Source organism: Rattus norvegicus, chromosome 2, assembly GCF_021556685.1.
Source record: "Rattus norvegicus strain SHRSP/BbbUtx chromosome 2, alternate assembly SHRSP_T2T, whole genome shotgun sequence".
Classification (NCBI taxonomy): Eukaryota; Metazoa; Chordata; class Mammalia; order Rodentia; family Muridae; genus Rattus; species Rattus norvegicus.
In genome coordinates, this window is record NC_141535.1 from 188,281,830 (window position 1) to 188,304,413 (window position 22,584).

Sequence of the window (22,584 nt, forward strand, 5' to 3'; positions counted from 1 at the left end):
TCTTGTGGGACTATTTCCTTGGTCTCATTCATGTGTTCTACGTCTGTTCTTTTTTGACTCTGATTGTCCTGAGAAACAGGCTGGGCACAAGGAAAGCATTTTACACGCAGGCCAGACTTTGTTTCTGGAGCCTTATCTCCTTGAGTGTCTTCAAACTCGTTCTTTCAGGGTTGAACATGAAGAGAAACATTTCAGAAAAGACAAATGAAACCCCAAGAGCAAGGATGCTCTCAGGTATCTGCTGCTATGCTCTGATGGTCCAACACTGATCCTTGACCAAAGACCCAAACTGGAGCTAGCTCCCCTGGTGAGGAAGACCTTGTTTTGTTCTGGGTGATGATTTGAACTGAGCCCACTATCCTAGACAAAGCATTGTTTTCTTTGAGGATTTTATAGCATACATTGTGCTGTTACCTAAGAAACTGTGGGGTATCAGAGTTTGCATTTGGTTCAAAGACCCTAGGGTCCTCTGTAGGGCACAAGGAGAGAATTACAGAGCACACTGGGAGACACAAAGGGAATCAGTTTGCCTCACTGAAGGCTTCTTTGGTAATTCAGGATATGTCATTTCAAGATCCTTTGGCCTACTCTCTTGGAATTTAGGCCAAGGTTTGTAAAGTCAAAGATAAGATCAAGGACCACATCCTGAAGCCAAGTTTGGGAGATTATGGGATCCAAGGTTAGCTGAAATGGATTCTGGGAAGACAATTCCAGCCTCAAAGATAGATGTTGCAAAAGTCAGGATAACCTTCATAGCCTTTATCCACAGCAATTTATCTTGAGTATTCTTAATCTTAATGTTAAATAAATATTTGAAAAGCACAATTAAATTTTTGGCTGAATTCTTGAGGGAAAGAGTACAGCAGGATGAGACTCTGCATGCTTTCAGGACAAGGGGTCTCAGACAGCGGGCTTGATCACTTAGGTACCTTAGGCAAAGAGTGTCAATCATGGGGATAGTCCCAGGAAAACAATAACAGGGGAGGTAACTAACAGGAAAAAGATTTGAATCAGAGTAATACCATGAAAGGAGTGCTGCAGCAAAAGGTACTTTGAGAAACATTAGAGTAAAGGAACAGAAGCCCCTTGTGGCCTAACAGGCATCAGTTTAGTCAGAGGCTACAAGGATTGATCAGCCTAGAAGCAATTCTGGTCGGATCTTTGGTCCATCATATTAAAAGCACAGGACCCTTTCAGGCTGTGATGCTCATTCATTGATTTCATGATGAGGAAATAAGCTCTTTTCTTTTGTTCAGTAACCCTCAAACTCTCACTAGCTGTTCCCCTTCCCTGTTAATGTTTCTTCCTTTCTTGTCCTGTGCCCTGTGCTGCCATGGGTAGTGTGCTATTTGTGTTTTTCTGAACTCTATCTACACTGGTCCAAGGGACAGATTCATGCTTGTGTTCTACTCTAGGGACTTGTGTATCCCAGGTCCAGAACATGCTCATCCCAGAGACCATAAGCATCTTGTCATTCCTTATTTTTCTTTCACTCTGTGGTGTCAACAATTAAGATTACTGTTCTTGGGGTTGGGGATTTAGCTCAGTGGTAGAGTGCTTGCCAACCAAGCACAAGGCCCTGGGTTCAGTCCTCAGCTAAAAAAAAAAAGGTTACTATTCTCCATAAATAACATTCACGAGAACTTAAATTATGTATAATATATTTTTTATAGTTTCCAATGTTGAACGATTAGTACCAACACACCAACATTGTTCTGTAGCCTTTTGTATCCTGAGTGTCCCAAGTTTCAGAAGCTTCGCTAATCAAGGGAGTGCTTTCTGTCACTTAGAATCCAATCACTATTTCACTATCATTTTATCTTTGGGAACAATATGTTCTGAGCTCTGAAGAAATAACTCCCAGGTAGAGTGTTGATGCTCAGCTATGCTGTTAATTGTTTGCTTTGTATGGGAGTTGGAGACAGTTGGGGGAATGCTAGAAAAGACAGCAATAGAGAGTTTAGAAAGATTGAGGGGTTTCCTGATTCGGTTAAGCAATGGAATGATTTAATTGTGTATATTTGAAAGCAGCACAATTGATCCTTCTAAATAATAGTAATAGTAATTGATGATGATGATGGTGGTGATGGTGATGATGATGATGATGATGATGGTGATGATGGTGATGATGATGATGAATGCCACACTGTAACCATCTGTCTAGTGTGTCATGATACTGAGCACACTGTGTGTGGCTTATATATACTAATATATTAACTCTCATTGTCATCCCCAAATGAAATTATTGCTCTCCTCCATTTCAAAAGTGAAAGATTAAGACATTTCATACAAAAATCACACATCTAGTTGTGTTTTCTTAATTTCAGTTGCCTGGCTGTAAATCACTATGAAAGGAAGAAATCATCTGTTGTCAAGAGTTGTTTACGGTACAAAAGAGTTGGCACCTTAGAGTGAAGTCCAAGCGAATCTTGTTTTTAGACCTCATGTTCCTGCCCAGGGCGTCCCATTATACACACAAGAATATTCCACTACCATAGCTGTACCACTTCCTGCTCCCCTAGACTATTAACATTTCCCAGTTGTTAAAGACAGATGGGTTTATAGGGCTAATCTGGCCAATTGGCTGGGTGTGGTCCCACCATACTAGTTTGCTAGAAGATGTAAGACATTCTTTTTTTTGCTGCTATAGCCAGCCAGGTGCTCCATCTTCCAAAATCCACATCTATGAGATAAAAGCAACTTGGATTTCCAAATCTGTCTTTGTAAATGGGCAGCCTTGTAGGTCTGTTGATTTTAAATGAAAAAAAATGTGTATTTGTACATACATATTTTTATATTAACTCACTGATGTTGTAGGGTGTATTTTTACAATAGTGACTAGCTTTAATTAGATATCTAGGCACTGTCCTAAACAATGCAGGTTAAGTAAAAAGCTCATTTTTCAGGCTCAGCTTTCAAGACACAGTAAAAGTTGAAGATAGGATTCAGTATTTCATTCTCAGTTTACTGGTATAATTTAGAGATTTACATGACTGTTTTCCTAGGGAGAGCTACTGGAAATATGGAAAAAAATTCCCATTTCTTCTCAAAGGGGATCTCAGATGATTCCCAATATCATTTGTATAAGTTCCAGTTGTTACTAAGTTATAAAATCACAGCATCACTCTCAAGCCCAGGGTTCCTGTAAGAACTAAAAAATTCTGTAAAATTTACAATGACGGAGTGGTTCCAAGTAGAGGATTTAGGCGATGTGCATTGTGGGAGCTGTAGAAGAACAGAAAACATCCTTTTCTTTTGTTCTGTTTCCTCATTCATCCATTCCATTCAAGTATTGGCTATCTATATGCCAATACCACCCAGCCTTGGTTTCTCCTCTTCTCAGTCCTTTCCAGATTTGTGTGGAAACTGAACACAACCACAAGAAGTCCTTCTACTGAAGAGAACTCACACCTGCTTCCAAAGAACAGAGTACCTCCAAATAAATGTTCTCATTATTTGAAAAAAATTAACTATATGACTGATAGAGAGCTTATATCCAAAATATACAAAGAACTCAAGTTCGACTGCAGGGAGACAAATAACCCTATTAAAAAATGGGGTTCAGAGCTAAACAAAGAATTCACAGCTGAGGAATGCCGAATGGCTGAGAAACACCTAAAGAAATGTTCAACATCTTTAGTCATAAGGGAAATGCAAATCAAAACAACCCTGAGATTCTACCTCACACCAGTCAGAATGGCTAAGATCAAAAACTCCAGTGACAGCAGATGATGGCGAGTATGTGGAGAAAGAGGAGCACTCCTCCATTGTTCGTGGGATTGCAGACTGCTACAACCATTCTGGAAATAAGTCTGGAGGTTCCTCAGAAAATTGGACCTGAGGACCCAGCATATAGCCAAAAGATGCCCCAACATATAACAAAGACACATGCTCCATTATGTTCATAGCAGCCTTATTTAAAATAGCCATAAGCTGGAAAGAACTCAGATGCCCTTCAACAGAGGAATGGATTTAAAAATTGTGGTACATCTACACAATGGAGTACTACTCAGCCATCAAAAACAACGACTTTATGAAATTCATAGGCAAATGGATGGAACTGGAAAATATCATCCTGAATGAGGTAACTTAATCACAGAAAAACACACATGGTATGCACTCATTGATAAGTGGATGTTAGCCCAAATGCTCCAATTACCCTAGATTCACAGAACACATGAAACTCAAGAAGGATGACCAAAATGCAGATGCTTCACTCCTTCTTTAAAAGGGGAATAAGAATACCCTTGGGAGGTGATAGGGAGGCAAAGTTTAGAACAGAGACTGAAGGAACACCCATTCAGAGCCTGCCCCACATGTGACCCATACATATACAGCCACCAAACTAGATAAGATAGATGAAGCAAAGAAGTGCAAGAACCGGATGTAGATCTCTCCTGAGAGGCACAGCCAGAATACGGCAAATATTGGACCCCCGTTGAAGGAATCAGAGAAAGGACTGAAAGAGCTGAAGGGGCTTGAGACCTCATATGTACAACAATGCCAACCAACCAGAGCTTCCAGGGACTAAGCCACTACCCAAAGACTATACATGGACTGACCCTGGACTCTGACCTCATAGGTAGCAATGAATATCCTAGTAAGAGCACCAGTGGAAGGGGAAGCCCTGGGTCCTGCCAAGGCAGGACTGCCAGTGAACGAGATTTTTGGGGAGAGGGCAGTAATTGGGGGAGGATGGGGAGGGGAACACCAATATAGAAGGGGAAGGGCAGGGGTTGGGGGATGTTGGCCTGGAAACCCGGAAAGGGAATAACATTTGAAATGTAAATAAGAAATACCCAATTTAATAAAGATGGAAAAAAAGAAATTCAAAAAAGAAGTGGTAGACAGCATTCTTAGTATAGCCAATGCTCCATATAACAAGTACATTTAAGGGCAGGAACCTTTTTAAAGAACATATTTTGGCTAATTTTCGCCTATGGATGCACACACCTTCTGCCATTTCCAGGTTTAAATTCACTAGACTGAACCTTTTCTGCCTGCAGACTTTGATACTACAGCTTCCTTGGGTAGTGCCTGAATGTCCCGTTTCCCCCTCTCCTGCACCCCGTCCACCTATTTCCATGTAACTTTCTTTGCCAAGCTCTCACTATGCCTACCCCAACCTCACCTACTATTTCATCTTCTCCCCCAAGTTCCAAGCATATAGAAGATACCCCAAGACAAACCTGACTCTAAGGTCTTCCAATGACCAGTAATAGCTGTAGGTAGAGGCAGCAATGCAAAGCCCGCTACAGTGGTTCATTGCCCAGCTCTGAGGTAAAATATATTCAAGGATAAACACTAACCTTTTGGTTAACCAGTTATCAGGGAAGTAATAAATAATCAGTCCAGATTGAAGTTAGCCTTGACATAAGCTTGAATGACTTTGTAATGTTTGTTCCCCAAACTCGTTGTTTAAAAGATACAAAAAAATCCCGAGATTTGCCCTGATTAAAGTTCAAAATATAAAGTAGTTGTTTATTAGCTTTTCAGCCGCCTGTTCATAAGAATGGTTAACGGAAAGATATGAGTGATTTCAGGTGGAGAGTTAAAAAATATCCTGCAGTGGAAAAAGGAACCTTTGCCCAGAGTGTGGTAACCGGAGAAAGCAGATTAGAGCTTGAAAGCCATGGGCAGGAAGATAGTGAGGATCCAGGACAGGGCTGCAGAAGAATGGTGTGGTGCCCTACATACTGAAATAGATGACCAAATTAACGCAGGAGACAAACATTTATGTCTCTGAGGACAACATGATTCAGTTAAATAGGATGACTGCAAGATGAAATGAAACTGTATTTGGGGGTGCAGGGGGGGGGGAACTGATTCCCTCAGGACAGTCTTGTAGGGTTGATTCACTCAAGCTGACTAATTTATTAATTGTCAGACCCCCTTCTCTTTTTCTACCCAGCTCTTATCAGAAGTTTTTGCGTTACAACAGCATGTAACTTTTTAAGTGGTTACAACACAGCAGACACATTCTAGAAGATATTTTGATTGCTTCCCAGACACATGGTTAGACATTTCCCCCATTTTTCAGAACAATGAATGGGGTTAATTAACCTGCTCAAAGCCATTACCACTGTGAAGGTTAATCTTGACTGTCAACTTGATGGGATTTAGGCTCACCTGGGCAATGCCTTTCTGGGTGTGTTTGGGTATGAGTATGGGTGTTTCTATAGTCTGAGTGAGCTGAACAGAATCTGGCCAGAATGTTGTGGGGCACCATCCCACAGGCTGTAACCCCAGACTTAGTTTAAAAAAAAGGAAAAAAAAGTTGATGTCGTGGTTCATGGGTGCAATTTAGTCATTCTGATGGCCAAGATAAGTAGATTGTCAGAAGTTCAAGGCTAGCCTAAATTACATAGTGAGATTGAGACTGTATGAACTACAGCGTAAAGCCCTGTTCAAACAAAGCAAAGCCAAGCAAAACAGTGCAAAACAGAACGAAACCAGACTGAACAAGCAAAACAGAAGAGAAATAGGAGAGCAGGAACATCCACCATTTTGTTTCCTGATCATGGATACGACGTGATCACCCTTTGCTGCCTATAGTGGACTATCCTGACTCCCTTTAAACAGAGAGCACAAATAAATTCTCTCTTCTTTAAATTGCATTCCTGGGGCACTTAGTCATAGTGATGAAAAAACAAGATGAACACTAACACTAATAAGCACCATTAAGATCTAAACCTAACTTGACCTTAATACTGCTGTGGGAAGAGTGCCAATTCAGGTGGAAGTCTACCGTTGACTGGATAGCCTTCTGGAGCTCAGCATGGAATGGCTGACTCCCTTCATTACCAGAGTTTCTCCTTCTCCGACCTTGTCTGGGGAATTCTAAGCTGCCACACTTGCCTTTGAAGAATGTCACATAGCCTTAATTAGTTTATAGAATCAATTTCCTTTCTTCTGACAGAACCTGTTCAGCCAGCTCCTGAGATTCCTGAGGTGCTTCCTCATGCTAATGAGGCATTCCCAGGACCCTAAGGTCTCCAGTCAATGACCTTTGCCCATCCTGCATGTCCCTGCCCTCAGACTCCCAAATTTTATAAGCCTTTAAGCACCCTAAGCAAGCTTGACCTGCCCACTGACTGTGGATCCTGGTGTGATATAGTCACCATCTGTCCTCACAGAGAATCTAAACCCTGGCTTGACACCACTGCCCTTGTGGATTGTATTGGCCATGAGCACAGGAAGACCCACTGACTGCCATTGCAGAACTTCAATATCTTCTAATGGTCGTGGGAGTGAGACCTGATCTTCTTCCAGAATCTGCAGTGCCAGTGAAGAAGAAGTTTTCCTTTCTGTTGCCCAAACTTTCCCTATTTTATCTGCTTGGAGTTGGGGTGGGGATGGGGTGGGGGGCGGGAGGATGACCACTAGATGGCAATACTATCTCAAAAATGCTTTCAAAATCGCCTGCAGTTAATGTGGAAATTTCTTTGGCACAGTGGTTTTCACCCCTTTGTATTTAGCCCTGGAGTACACGTATACCTGTGGTCAACTCTAACAACAGCTGGACAGCATACAGTGTTTTAATTGACATTTTCCATTACACCATGAAGTAGATGAGGCTTTAGTTTCTATCTATGTTACTTAATTTTATTTGTTTGTTTGAGACAGGGTTTCTCTGTGTATCCTTGGCTATCCTGGAACTAACTTTGTATACCAGGCTGGCCTCAAACTCACAGAGACCCACCTTCTTCTGCCTCCTGAGTGCTGGAATTAAAGGCATGCACCACCACTGCCATATTTATTAACCACTGCACATCGCTTATGTCTTTACATCTCTCAAACCACCATGAGAAGTGTCCAGTTTTCTGTTGGCTATGGGGAGGAAAGTGTTTGTTCTAGTATACTGAGTCATAATCTATTGTTGAGGGAAGCTAAGGTAGGAGCCTGGAGGCCAGAACTGAAGCAGAAACTGAGAAGTGCTCTTATTGGCTTGCTCCTCGTGGCTTCCTCAGACTGTTTTATTTTTGTTATTTTTTTTGCATAGCACAGGACCACCAGTCCTGGGTGACTACCAGTAGGTTGAGTCTTCCTACCTCAGTCATTAAGAAAATGTCCACAGAGTCTTGCCTAGAGACCAGCATGATGGAGACATTTTCTCAACTGAAGTTCTCTCTTTTTAAATGACTCTAGCTTGTATCCAGTTGAAGAAAATCTCACCAGCACAAGAAGCAATGAGTTGATATAGGTGAGCGCTAGTAGCAGAGAAGAGAAAGATCTCATAGGAGACTCAAATTTGAGCTATGTATCATCCTAGATCCTTTTTGAATTGGGTTGTTGAGCTGAGCTAAGGAAGATCCCTCTTCATAGATGGAACGTTTTATATAAGTATCCAATACCCTCACCTAAGGGAGTTACTCTCAATGGATAGGAGATATAAGATCACAGACAGGACCAGCTGAGATGAAAGTTGGACAGCATCTCTTCATTTTAGAGAATTGGTTCATTGTGAGACAGACCAGTCTCGGACTCCTCTGGGTTCTACCAAGCATCACCAGTAGGATTTTGAGAGAACTTGGGGTGCAACTGGGAAGTGGTACTTATCTTTCTTGGGTGGCCATTATTACCTTTTCTGCAATGTGCCTGCTTAGTTTTGGTGAGGAGAATGAGCTGCCATCCTAAGTAGTCATCATCCAGCCAGAAAGCAGGCAGTAGTTGCCCTCCATCAAATGCCTGAGTCCTGAGCAATTGAATTCTTCTGTTCTAGTCCTACGGTGAGTCTCACTTGAGATAGTTCTGCAGGTCAGGATGAACCCTAGACTTGGTTATGCATGACTGAAGACCATCAGACTGAAAGTCATGCTTGACATTTGAAGGTAATCAGCATAGTGTCACACTTCAGTTACTGAAATCATTCAAGGGTAGGGCTAAGTCATATCAAGAGAAGTTTGCATATGTCTGATCCCATTATAAGCTATGAACCTTCAGCAGTGGCTATGCTATTGGTAGGTCCAGAGGCATGGCATAGTTACAAGGACACATGGGAAGAAAGCTTAAAGAGGGACTTTTGGGGGTCTTGGGTACAAGACAAATAGATTTACATCATTTGTCCTTATTTTGTGGAGTCAAAATTGTTCACCAGCTGCTGAATTCACTACCTACGTCAGATCAGACTGGAAACAAATGGAGTGTCCGGACATGGGATTGATCCTTCCTTGGATCACGGAGATAGCTGGATTCTAGAGATAGCACAGGACATCAATATTCCTATCATGAGTGTGGGTGCCTGTAGTGAGTAGTTTTAAAAGAGAACCACGCTAAATCCTGCTAGGCACTGGTGTCGGTGGTGCTGCTCGCCCCCATGGCCAGCCCCAAGTGGCCATCTTGCCCTGATTCCCGCTGCCAAGCCACTTTAGTCAAAAGTGCTTTATCACTGCTCAGATGATAGCTCTCTCCTCTCTGCTTGCTAAGCTGACAGAACCAGTCTTTTCTGAAATACCTGGAGATGCTTGCACTTCCCAGGCCACCCACCCCCTGTGGCTAGCCTGCAGAAAGCCAGCTACTGCTCACTCAGATCCCCTTAGCCCAGTAAAATGATAGCACTAGATACTTCTAATATACCAGCCAGATTTATAATGGGTAAATCTCCAACCCCTAAATGCCTGCACAAAGAGCACAAAACTCAATTGATATAAATACAAGCTGCACACCTAGATTGGGAAAATGCACCCTCCGTTACTCTGTTGCCCACCTAAGACATCCCTAGCTACTTGTGGCTCCTCCAGGCCACATGGATCTGGTTCATCTTTTTCTCCCTCCATCTTCTTCTTTCTCTGTCTTCCATCTCATCTGACCTTGTTCTTCTCCCCTTCTCTTCCTGTTCTGTTTGGAAGATCCCGCCTCAATATCTTCGGTCAATGATTGGTTTCCTGTTGTCTTTAACAAATAACTCGAGGAAATTCTCCAACAGGTGCTCACAGCAAGGTACTATGGACCCACTAGCAAAAACCTATTGGTGTGAAAGCCATTGACATATTGGAGATAGTTTGTCTTTATTGAAAGGTTTATGATGATGGAGGCTCAAACTCAACTAAATGCAAATTAAGTGGCAAGAGCCAATGTCTAGAGTATGAGAAAAAATTCTTTTATTGAGAAGTAACAACTTACTTCATACCACCACCTCATACTGGGACTCCTGGACATAGGCACCAGATGACCTCACAGTTCTGAAATGAGGGGTGTGTAGAGGACATTGTGGTTATTAGCAGAAAATGCTCCTGAAATGAGAGCTAGTACTGTTGGCAGGCAGACAGATACTCTGAGGTTCAGCACCTACGCTACAGCCTTGCTGAACTTACTGACTTTGTGCTTACCCAGAAGCAGACCTATGTCAGTTATAAAGTTGGCCACCCAAGTGGGGCTTCTCCCTTGAAGGCTTCTGGCTACTTTACCTGCCTACAGGAGAATCAGGGCTAAGGCGTTTTGTCCTGGGTTAACTTTAACCTGTCGACAGAAGCAGACAATGGTACATAGAAGTGTCTTCTTGGTGCTTGGCTGCATTCCCATCAAGTTGTATTGAATTTAGTGGACACTCTGAACCTTTGATTGAAAAATTTCTCTGGATTGTGAGTCCTACTGGATGATTCTATCTGTGGCTAGGGTTCTGACTAGGGTATCTGCCTAGTTCTGACTCAAACACCTCTCCAAGGTGACTGACATAATCTAGCTTCTTTCTCTGTCTTTGACTTTTTAATCTGCTTGGCCTCAGCCTAAATCTGGCAATCTGTTTTAGTCTTCTGGCTTATCATTCTTTAGCTTGTTCTGTCTTCACCTGTATCTAGCTTGTTCTCTCTTTAACCTCTCTCTGTAAAACTCGCTCAGTAAAACTGTCCCCTTCTCTTTCTTTTTTTCTCTAGTTCTACCTTAAGTAGCCTCTTTTTTTTTCTGTCTGTTCTAATGAGAGGTTGGAATATGCTATCTCTTACGCATTGTGCCAAATCTTCCTCTGATTCATCACTTTTTGTGCCTCTCAATTAGATGTCACTTTCAAACATGAGTGTCTTCTTCTTCTTCTTCTTCTTCTTCTTCTTCTTCTTCTTCTTCTTCTTCTTCTTCTTCTTCTTCTTCTTCTTCTTCATCTTTATTAACTTGGTTATTTCTTGTTTACACTTCGATTGTTATTCCCTTTCCTGGTTTCCGGGCCAACATCCCCCCAACTCCTCCCCCTCCCCTTCTCGATGGGTGTTCCCCTCCCCATCCTCCCCTATTACTGCCCTCCCCGCAACAATCACGTTCACTGGGGGTTCAGTCTTGGCAGGAGCAAGGGCTTCCTTGTAAACGGGTATGTTTACAATGCCAAGCTCAGCTGAAAATTCAAGCAGCAGTCAGACCTTCTTGGACCAAAGCAGCAATGACCTCTAAGTATTTTACTGGTGCTCTTACTAGGCTATTCATTGCTACCTATGAGGTTGGAGCCCAGGGTCAGTCCATGTATGGTCTTTGGGTAGTGGCTTAGTCCCTGGAAGCTCTGGTTGCTTGGCATTGTTGTTCATATGGGGTCTCGAGCCCCTTCAAGCTCTTCCAGTCCTTTCTCTGATTCCTTCAACGGGGGTCCCGTTCTCAGTTCAGTGGTTTGCACAGCTGACTTCTAAGGCCTGAGGCTTGACACTCATAAGGGTGCACTAGAAATGATTTTTCAATTGTCCTCTGGAAATCACAGAGCCATTGTGCGCACGACCTCACTGCAACTGTGCTCATCTCACAGGACTGGTTCCCTCAGGATTTCATCAAGGATAGAAAAGTGACCCTGACAATTAAAGTGGTTGATGGAGTTCTATATCATGTGATGAAGCTGTTTGCTGTCTCCGATCCAGCAAATAAACTCCCATCCTGCTTGGGTGAGAAAGTCTAAAGTCAGTGGGCCACACACAAAAGAAGGTATCAGAGTAAAGAGGGATTTACTGAGAAGGGTACTGGGGAGGTAGAGGCACGGGGTATATAAAACTACTGAAACCCATTATATAAAGGTACAAAACTGCTAAGCAATAAAAATTATTAATTAATGTAACAAAAACATTATCCACATATAAAATTTAAAACTTATGTTCTGTGCTGAATACACAAACCTCTCCTCTTTCATTATTGCCCACTATATAGACTTATTATCTACATAAATAACTTTGTATGTATGTGTGTGTGCATACACATGTGATATATCTGTATATATGTTCTTTACAGATATATGTATTTTACACATATATAGAAATATATGTACATTGCACACATTATATATTACATATACACATATATGTGTATGTATGCACACATATGTACACACATATATGCGTGTATATATATACACACACACATATATATATATACATATGTGTATATATAAAATGAGCTGCACAGAGATACTTAAGTGGGATCTAGAGTTGGAAGCTGTTGTTACTGACTTGGGCGGTAACACCAGTGGGGAGAATTTGCCACAAAGAGTAAGATGAGCCTGTCATTTGGAAAAGGAGTTTCCTACAATATAGAGATGTATGGGGGCAGAGTCAAGATGTTAGTGCTAGAGGGAATGGAGGGCATTAAACAAAGAAAGGAGATGGAATCACCTTTTAATAGCTCCATGGGTTTCAGTGTAAAGAAGAAAGCCAAGTGCACAGCAAGACCTCCAGGCGGCGCTCCAGACCAGGAAGAGGAAGTCGACTCCAGGCCGCTGGCAAGGAGGGCAAACTGAGACTGGAGAAACCGCTAACTGCTAACTGCGGTAGCAGCAGGTAGGCACCCTAGCTGGGCTACCAGAGCTGAGGCAGAGTAAGGCAGAGCAAACACGGAGGACTGACATTTGGGCTTCAAGTGGAATCTTCGTATCCGCTGATTTAATACATATAATCACATATAATTTTCTTTTACTTGTTCTTATTTTAATCGATGTTATGAACGGAATAAGAAAACCATTAAATCACACCAATTTCAAACAATTTACAAGGTGCTCTAGGAGACAGTCTGTGTGGACAGAGCCCAGCATTGCATTCAAATGCCACATGCACAGTTGCAGCATTTCAATAAAAGCTTTGGTAGGTCTTAGGAGTGGTATAGCTAGGAAAACGAAGCTCAAAGAACACAAGAAATTTGTTCAAAGTCATTCAGCTTGAAGGGAACAGATGCCAGTTTTAATCAAGATTCCAGCAAGATTTCAGGATTGAAAGCCATTGCCTTAAATGATTCTGAATAACCTGAAATACCTGTTTGGAACAACCCAGTAGATAAACGATTGGGAAATATGTAAATGAAACTGTCATTTTGTGTATCTTGTCTGATTTAACCTCTTGATTACATTAAATTTATGTGTTATCTAGTTCTCCCTCCCAGAAGTTTTAAATATCGGTTGCAGAGGGTCATTTTGAGCTATCAGATTGAACCATGGACTCAGCAGCTGCTGTCTCTGTAGCACTCTGCCGGACGGCTATTTATCAAATGTTAATGATGCCGGCCATGCACATGGCTTCTGCACTTGGACAGTGTTTACATCCTTGTTCAGTGGTGGAGAGCACGGACCCTCCTGGGTGAATTGATGCCGCCTTCCTGTGAGCTGCTAGCACAGGTGTCATCTATACTCCTCTCAGCGGCTATGGGAATTTTAGATTTAATAACTCAGCATGTAGACTGTTTCAGTCCCTAGTCCTGACTTGCTTACCTGTGCAGGCAGTCACCTTAGTCCCTGCATGCCCAGTCCTGGTTGAGTTGGCATTGCCGGCTGGCTAAATGACTGTTTTTGATTGCGTTATAAGCATCCCTCCCAAAGGCATGCATTTAAAATTCTGTGAAAACTTGAATTTCACTTAGATCAAGCACACCTCTCCTCTGAGAACTCTTCTGTGACACCTGTTCTTCCGGCCATGACAAAAGCTCAAAGGACCAAGAGAGAATTCTGCAAAATCTGTTGAAATGACTGCTAACAGCAAAAATTTCTCCAAATTCTATGAATAACTAACAGAAATAAGTTATCAATTGCTAGTTTGGCACATGGACCTTGCCCAGTTAATAATTTCATCAAATTGCTTTTTAGCTGACTTGTTTTCAGCAGATGGGGGTTGTGAATTTCCCCTTTCCTAACAACTCTCAGTCTTCCTGTCTCCTAAAAGCCCATCTTGTCAAAAGACTTCACAGAGACAAGGCCAAAAGCCTCAGGTGATGACCTTTTTTTTTTTTTTTTTTTTTTTTTTTTTTTTTTTTTGCTATTGTTATTGTTTAAATTGTTTGGCCTTGTGGAAAAAACTTCAGTCAATGTCCACAGCTACCAAGATTCTTTGGCTATATAACTCTTGAAGAGTGACTCAGTTTTTCCTGTCCTACCTTCCTTCTCTTCTCTTCTCTTCTCTCCCCTCCCCTACCCTCCCCTTCTTTCCCCTCCTTTCCCCTCCCCTCCTTTCCCCTCCCCTCCCCTCCTCATCTCTCCTCTCTTATCTCTTTTCTTCCTTTCTGTTCTCCTTCCTTCCTTGCCTTCACTTTTCTTTCTTCTTCCCTTCCTTTCTTTCTTTCTTCCTTCCTTCCTTTCTTTCTTTCTTTCATTCTTTCTTTCTTTCTTCCTCTTTCTTCTTTATCCCTTTGCCTGTAATAGAATATATATGTATACATACAGATATACATACACATATACCTACATTTATGTGTCTGAACATATGTATTTGTATGTATACACATATATGTGTATATATGCATGTATAAACATATTTGGGAAGGATTTTATGAGGATTAACGGAATGACCTATGGTAGTGATGTGTACACGGGAACATTTTCATTCTGCACTTCGGTCTTCCCTGAGCGACCTTCACATTGTGCCATCTGCTCAGTAAGGCACAGCACACAGTTCCAGCCTTTCCTATGGCTTTGTTTCCCTCTCTTCCTCTAAGCCATACTGACCCAGGTGCTATTTCCCCACAGCTCAGTTCTGAGAACCAGCAGGATGAGTCAACATGGTGAGGTGGCAGTCAATCCATGTGGCCAACAGGGGCTGCTTTATGAGACATTGAGGCTTGCACATATAAAACTCACCTGGGGCCAACTTTCACTCTTAGCTAAAAACTCTGGGAAATCTGAGGGGGTATTTTATTTGTTTGTTTTAGTTCTTGTGTTCTTTTCTACCTTCTTTCCTATAATCATGTGCTTAGAAAAACCAATTCTATTACTTTGTTGAAAGATCTGGCATCTTGTTCTGTTTTGTTTGGCCAGTGCTTGGTTTGAGATGAGCATGGTACTCAGTTCCAGTCGATGTGTATGAGGGATGTTTTATGGACAGCTCCTAATAAGGAGTTTGTCCTTCTCAGACACAGCCACTGCTGGAGACTGCCATGTTTGTGAATAACAGTTATACTTGGGACTAGATGTGAGGAAGGCTACCAAGTATATAAGACAAGATGCTAAAAAGGCCAGACGGCAGAGAGGAAGGATAGACCCTGAGTCCTGGCACACTATCACGGAGTAGTATTGGGATACCTTGACTTGGGTCATCCCATCAGATATAACAATAGCTAGATGGGGTTATCAAAGAAAGGGAAACCAGACACGGCAGATTATTGCTGGCAGTGAGCACGCTTTCTTGTAAAGAGTATGTAGGAAACGCGGTCACACTTTATCAGTGAGACTTATTGCTAGGGGCATGAGGACCACTGGTAACTGTCGTCCCCCTACCCCAATAATCTGGCACTGCCTTGGCCTCCTGGGCTACCCTTGCCCATCATCACCACTCCAGTTCTTTAATTAACCTCCAGAGGTAGTGACTGAGGTCACTGTGAATAAAGATCACAGAGAACAGGAGTCCCGTGCATAGCGTCGAGAATGCAGAACACTGGGGCTCCCGTGAGTCTTCCGATGCCTCTGCTGTACCTTCAGTGACTGGAAGAAGGATGTGGTGCTCAGAAAGGCAAGCACTGTAAGAAAGATCCTCATTATCTCAAAAGCAGATGCTACTCAAGGAGGAGGGCTTGTGTTGGGTCCTTCCCACAGGAATGGGAGTGTGAGCCCAAGAGCCAGTCTAGCTGTTTGAATTCTGCCTTCAACTCTTCCTGAGTATACGGTCTTGGGTAAATGAGTGAACCTCTCAGTGCTTTGTTTTCCTCATCTGTAGAATGGGTTCAATAATACCAATCACCATAAATGGTCACTATGAAGATTAAACAAACAAATAAATGATTATGGAAGCTTCAGGGACTGAGTTGTAAATCAGTCAAGGCTATTGTTCTAGGAAGCTGAAAATTTAGGGTAATTATTCTGTAGCATCAGAAAGAACAGGTAACGGAGAATAGAGCCATCCAAACACTGAAGCCTGCCTGCTTTGCTTGATTTATTCCTTCCTTCCATCCTTTCTAGTCTTTAATTCTTTTCCTCATAATGAAAATAGATGTTTTTCACACATACTATGTCCTGATTATGGTTTTCACGCCCTCTACTCCTCCCAGTTCCTCTCCACTCCCCCCACCCCTATTCAGATCCACTCCCTTTCTGTCTCTCCTAAGAATAGGCTTATAGGAGCTAACAATACCATAAGATTAAACAAAAACTGTCACATCAGAGTTGAACAGGACAAACAGAAGGAAGAGAACCCAAGAGCAAGTACAAGAATCAGAGACCGACTCCTTCAGACACTCAGTAATCACATGAAAGCCCACCAGGAAGCCATTACCTCAGCACAGAAGCAGAAGACCTGTGCAGGCCCAGCGGGCACTGCACCTCTGCTTCGGTCTCCGTGAGTTCATAGGAGCTCTTACTCGTTCTCTTGGTGGCTCCTTCCCTGCTGGCTCAGATTCTCTTTATGCCTCCACTTCCACAGGGTTCTCTGAGCACCAAGGGGAGGGATTTGGTGGAGACATCCCACTCAGGGCTTAGCATCCTAAGGCCTCTTGCTCTCTGCATAATGCTTAATTTTACCTTTCAAAGATTTTTTTCGATGATAAGTGATGTCAATAATCATGGCCATTCTTCCCACTAAACCAGGCATTTGTTTCTACTTTTATAGTTCAAAATCACGGCTAACCCTGGGATTTAAGACTCTGCTCTCTTGCTAGATGTTAGCAGCATCCATGCTAGGGTACCGGGTACTTGTTGCACTTACTTGCAGACCTACTGTGACTTGGCTATCAGCTCGCTGGCTATTCTTTCTTAGCCTCCCTTGGTCATTCCATTGTTATCATCTTGATTTCAAAATAACAGTGTCCCTGTACCATTCCCCATCTAAGGCCATGGGAATTAATTCCTTGTTTCCGGTTTCTCAGGCCACTTAGCCCAGCTTTGCCATCACACCTAGTCAGAACAAGAGGGTCCTGCGACTGACTGTCCCACCAGACATGCCCTCTAATGGGAGGGCACTGTTCACCTGTCGTTTCTTACCTGGCCACTGTGACAGAACGTGTAGGAGGAATGAGCCATCATACCCTGACTGACAGCCCAGAATGGTCCACCGACGTGCAACAGCTGCATCTCCAGATTGATGCTGACAGAGAGCATTACCTGGCCAGCCAATCAGATGGTGCCAGCAACAAGGGGCGAGATATCATGGATCAATGGGGCATGGATGGAGGGTACTCCACAGTTCTGCAGTAAATGAGTCTGCTTCTGCTTCTCACCTGACTCTCAAAGTCTGTGTTGTTAACTCCATGCCTTCTTACCCCCTACCGCAAAGGACCATCCAGAGGGCCTGAGGACTAGGCCAACAAAACTGCGATCAGGTAGGGTATGCCTAACCTATGCCAAAACAGTGACATCATATAAGGGCTGTATTACACCTTCCCTCCTTACATTTTTGTCTATAACTCATTTTGTTGCTGTATGTCTGTCCTACTCTGTCTTGTATGTGGATTTTATATGACTTGTGACTTCGCTTCCCAATACTTCTCCAGAACACCCACACAGTTGCTTTTAGCAAAAGAGTTGAATAAACAGATGATGGTTGATTTAAAGAGCCATTCCTACCTTGGGAATCCCACCTTGAATGCTTTATTTTGAAAAAAATAGTGAAAGGTACTGAGGGGAAGTGACTGAATCACACTGGTCTCCTTTCCAGAGGCAGAGATGTGAGGACAAAGAGAGACCAGAAGGCACACATATGGCTTCTCTTCCTGTGTCTGCTTCCATGTTAAGGAAAATAACCCTGCATTTCCCTGCATTTATTTCTTTTTGTTTATTATGACAAACAAGGCTAGGATGGGTCAGGGTGTCAAAGAGCAAGTGAGTAAGGGGATTGTATTGGGTCCTGGAGAGCGTGTGGAGGGAGCAAACTGCTACGTGCCTTTCTTTCTTTTTTTTATTTTTTAAAAATAACCAAATCTGATCGAAATCCTTACTTCCTACTTTCTTCCCAGGGGTTATCTACGAGGCCATCCTAGTTTTTGCCTGTTGGAATTCTGCAGGGAGGGACACTTTCTAAAATCTCTTTTAAAAAGCTGATACTATGTCCACAGTTCCACATGAAAACAGACTTCAAGACCACCAAACCCGTATGGGCCCCCGAGCTGCTCGGAGCCTTGATGAATGGACAGGACCACATTATAAGGGTCTCTGGAGGATAGGGCAAGAGTTACCAACTGTCTTCCTGAAATATACCAGCAAGAATGTGAGCCTTAATTAACGAAGCCCAAGGTTGATTTTTCTTGCTGCCTTTTTCTCTGAAAGACAAATAATAAGAAATGAATGAGGTTGGAGGCAAATGAGAACCATATTGGGAAAGTGAAACATAGTCAAACTTTTGGCTGAGCTGGTTGCAAAGAGCTAAAGTTCTTTAATCATCTCATTGGAGATGTAGCCAAAAAAAATGCAATTTGAAACACACATACACACTCACACACAAACACTCTCTCATATACACATACACACATGCGCACATGCACACATATGCGCTCGCTCTCTCTCTCTCTCTCTCTCTCTCTCTCTCTCTCTCTCTCTCTCTCTCTCTTCCATACCCTCATTCTTTTTAACTGCAGATGAATCAGGATGGTAAGATGGTGGAGACAGGATCTGATGGGAACCATACCTGCTCTCCACCTACCTTATAAAAAGTCTTGGCAATCACATTGGGGAATCCATCTATTGGTTCTTATAATGTGTACTGTAGAATGTTCATTGACCCCAATACGCCCCTGTGCAGATGAACTTGGTCATGGGTTGGGCACATGCTAAAATGGTAACACACAGAGGATCTAAATTTTCTGAAGAGATGTGTTTCTAGAAGAAGATGAATCTGTCTGAGAATAAAGTACACTACATCTGAAAGCGGGCAAGGCCAACTGTAATAGGATTCAGATAAGTCTTTATTAGAAATAAGATAGCCTGTTATTAGTGAGCAAATTGATAAAACACAGGGGAGTTTTTCTGATACTTGAGTTGGCCAGGTCGGCTGCATACAAAGGCCCCTGCACTTCATAGCACCTTCCATTTGAGAATTTAAAAGGTGTTAATGTCTTTGAAAATAAAGAGACAGAAGACACATCTGTCTCGGTTTACGGCAGTAGAAGCATGTGACGGGAACTGTTCTAATAAAGCCCCACTTAAATTGATAGTAAATGAATACAACATACTGTGAGAATATTTTCATGAAGCTTATAATATTTCCTCTTTTTTTTTTCTTTTGAAAAGGGAATGACTTAGCTTTCTGGTTCCCTTGTTTCCTTATTTATTGTTCTCCAGGGAAGGCTGGAGTTTCTTAGCTTCTGAATCTTCTGGGCATGCTCAGCTCAGATTCGCCTCTTGGGGAGTGAGTTGCTCACAAAAAGGAGTCCTCTTGATCTCCCAGGGAAGGTTACTTCCCACTGTCAGAGTCGAGAGTTGGCAGGCTCACTTGAGTGTCAGAGAGTTGGCAGGCTCACTTGAGTGTCAGATGTCTATAGCTTCCAGTCTGACTTCTGGAAGAAGCACAGGTTATTCCCAACCCCATGTGCCAATTACTGCTTTTGTTAATTCATACAGAACAGAGAGCTGGGAGCTTTTACTGGCTGTTCCCAGATGCCCTCTACATAGTTTAAATGGCAAGATACTGAATGGAGAACTTATTAAACTGTCCTGACCGTGGCTCTCTTTCTTTAGGTGTTTTAACTTAGGGGATCTCGTGCATGTTATTATGGCTGTTCTTATCGGGCATAAGGAATCCAGAGTCACCATCAGAGAGTTAGGCCTCCAGCCATGTCTATGTGAGATTGTATGAATTATGTTTATGTTTATTGATATTGGAAAGCTCACCTTAACTGTGGGCAGTGCCGGGGCTGTGTAGTGGTGAGAGCAAGCTGAGAAAGAGCCACCACTCATTCATTGCTGTCTGCTCCCTCACAGAGGATACAATATGACCATCCCTCACGATGACGGATTGTAACCTTGAACTATGAGCTTAAATAAACCATCCCCTCCTGAATTCGATTCTTTTGGAGTATTTCATCACAGCAACATGAAAAGAAACTAAGACATATGTTCTTGTGGTGACATGCTTTCATAGTTCCGGCCCCCCAACCCCCCAAAAAAGACCTGAGCCAATTGATCATGGAGGAAATTCTCAAAACTATGAGACAAAATACTTCCTTCTTTCTAAAAGTTGGTTATCCAGGGCATTTATTGCAGTGTCATAAAGTTAATTAACATGAATGTTCGGATTTTGTATAGTTCAATTTTTTAAATTTAAAATTGCTTTATAAAACCATTAGCTTAGAATTATATGTGCGATAGGATATCAAATAAAGACTTACTTATCTCAATGTGTTCTCAGAGACTTTTTCCACTTAGAAAAGTCTCCAAAACCCTGTTAAGGCCCATCCTGTGCATCCCTGGGGGTTTCACGGAATTGAAAGCTCATACTATCATGTTGTAGGAGAGGGGTGCTACTGGACTTTTGATCTTTAAAACTCACAAACTTGCCTCTGCCTCAGAGAAGAGAACCTTTTAAAGGGAATTATACAATTTTTGCAAAATTACCCCTTTAGGAGAAAATGGGAGCGAGCTGCTGCAGGTAGAACTGGGCTTCCCTTGATCAACGCCAGAGAGAGGGATGACCAGGAGGGTCCCTAAAATTCACATTGTCTTGAAGAAAGGAGGAATCACAGCGAGGAACACAATAACTAACCATCCCAGGAAACACCTAACAGTGGTCGTGTTGACGCTGAGGGGCAATAACAAAAGGTGGAAGAACTAACTCTATTCTCGTAGTTACTAAAGACTGGCCAGTCGGTACTGCTAGCGGCTGCGTGCTTTATCTGCTTTCCGACAGCCATGCTCAAATGCGTTAAAGCGCAGCTGATCCAGGAAGGTCGTATCTGGTGTAGCTCAACATAGTTCCACAAGCAAGAATGTGTAAGGCTTCTTACAGCCCAGTATTAGAGCAGACGACTAATTTCCTTCTTTTCTATTGGTCAAGACAAGTCACGTGGCTACATTTAACTATAAGAGACAGGAAATGCGCTCTCCTCTTTATAGTGGAAAATCTTCAAAGTCATATGGCAAAAGGCAAAAATGTAGGGTGGGGTGAAGAACTGAAACTAGTAGTGAATTTTGCCAGCATGGGAGGGGACATGCTCAGGCACACATGGCGCACTTCATAGTGTGGGCTTCTTTAGACATAAGGACACGGGTGCCAGTGCTTGTGATCTGAAGAATGAGGGCAGATCAAGGAACTAGGAGCTTGAGTTACAATCTAGGCCTGGAGCACTATAGTAACCCAAGGAAGACCATCACAGATACAAGTGAAGATTAGTTACCAACTCGCGTAGGAATTGTGAGGGATTTTAAATTCTCTTCCTGGAAGAAAACTGCAACTGTCCTGAAATGCTTGGGCAGTTAAAAGGTTCTATAGAAGAAAACTAAAAAACTACTGAGATTCTACATTCCCTGATAATAAATATAACACATGTGAGCATGAAGCTAAATCAGATAAGAAATGGATCTAGATGCACCATGGGTTGCAGCCACAGATACCTTTATGTAAAAACTAACAATTTAGTCAAGAGGGTGTAGAGGACACCAGAAGAACATGGCCCTCTGGACCAACTAAGCAGGACACATATGAACTCACAGGGACTAAAGCGACAAGCACAGGTGTATATGGGTCTAAAGCAGGTCTGTGATTAGTGGGTTATTTCGAATAGTTAATTCATTCATTCGAATAGTTAATAGTTAACACATTCTTTTTAGAGAAGGGAAAGTAATATGATAATAGTTAAGATTAAAATAAATGAGTTGGTATACATGAAATACATATATATATATATATATATATATATATATATATATATATATTTGGTACTTGATAAATAGCCAGTCTAAATACACATTTCTTTAAACAGACACGAGCAAAGAAGGAAAGTGCCAGTTTTTTTGTTTTGTTTTGTTTTGTTTTGTTTTGTTTTTATGTCAGGCCCAACTTTCTGTCTCGAATCTCCATTTAAATTAACAGAGACACATGAATGTAATTCCTTAAGTAATTCCATTAAACCTGCTGATTTCTAAGCCACCATGGGAAAGCTTATGAACAAAGTCACAGTGAAGATTTTCTTCTCCCACTTCCTCCTCATTTTAGTGGACCGTTCAGCCACAAACATCTGGCCGCTCTTGCTTACACTTCCAAGTGTTTCAGGGAGATCAGTATAGGCATA

At 42.2% G+C, this 22,584-nt stretch overlaps 1 protein-coding gene and 1 long non-coding RNA gene across 11 annotated transcripts in view; one reads left to right on the plus strand and one right to left on the minus strand.

Annotated features, from left to right (window-relative positions):
- Hao2 (hydroxyacid oxidase 2) overlaps positions 1-13,923 on the minus strand; it is a 32,652-nt gene extending 18,729 nt beyond the window's left edge. For 2 of the 9 annotated variants that reach the window (XM_087635623.1, XM_087635609.1), the window contains exon 1: positions 5,190-5,318. The gene's annotated coding sequence lies outside the window, so the exon portion shown is untranslated. 9 annotated transcript variants of the gene reach the window in all.
- LOC120100894 (uncharacterized) overlaps positions 1-22,584 on the plus strand; it is a 52,695-nt gene that overhangs the window by 27,024 nt on the left and 3,087 nt on the right. Inside the window, exon 4 of one of the 2 annotated variants that reach the window (XR_015676663.1) lies at positions 17,233-17,685. The exons of the other annotated variant lie outside the window; for it this stretch is intronic. This is a non-coding gene — a long non-coding RNA (uncharacterized LOC120100894). Of the gene's footprint in view, positions 1-17,232; positions 17,686-22,584 lie in introns of those variants that run through there. 2 annotated transcript variants of the gene reach the window in all.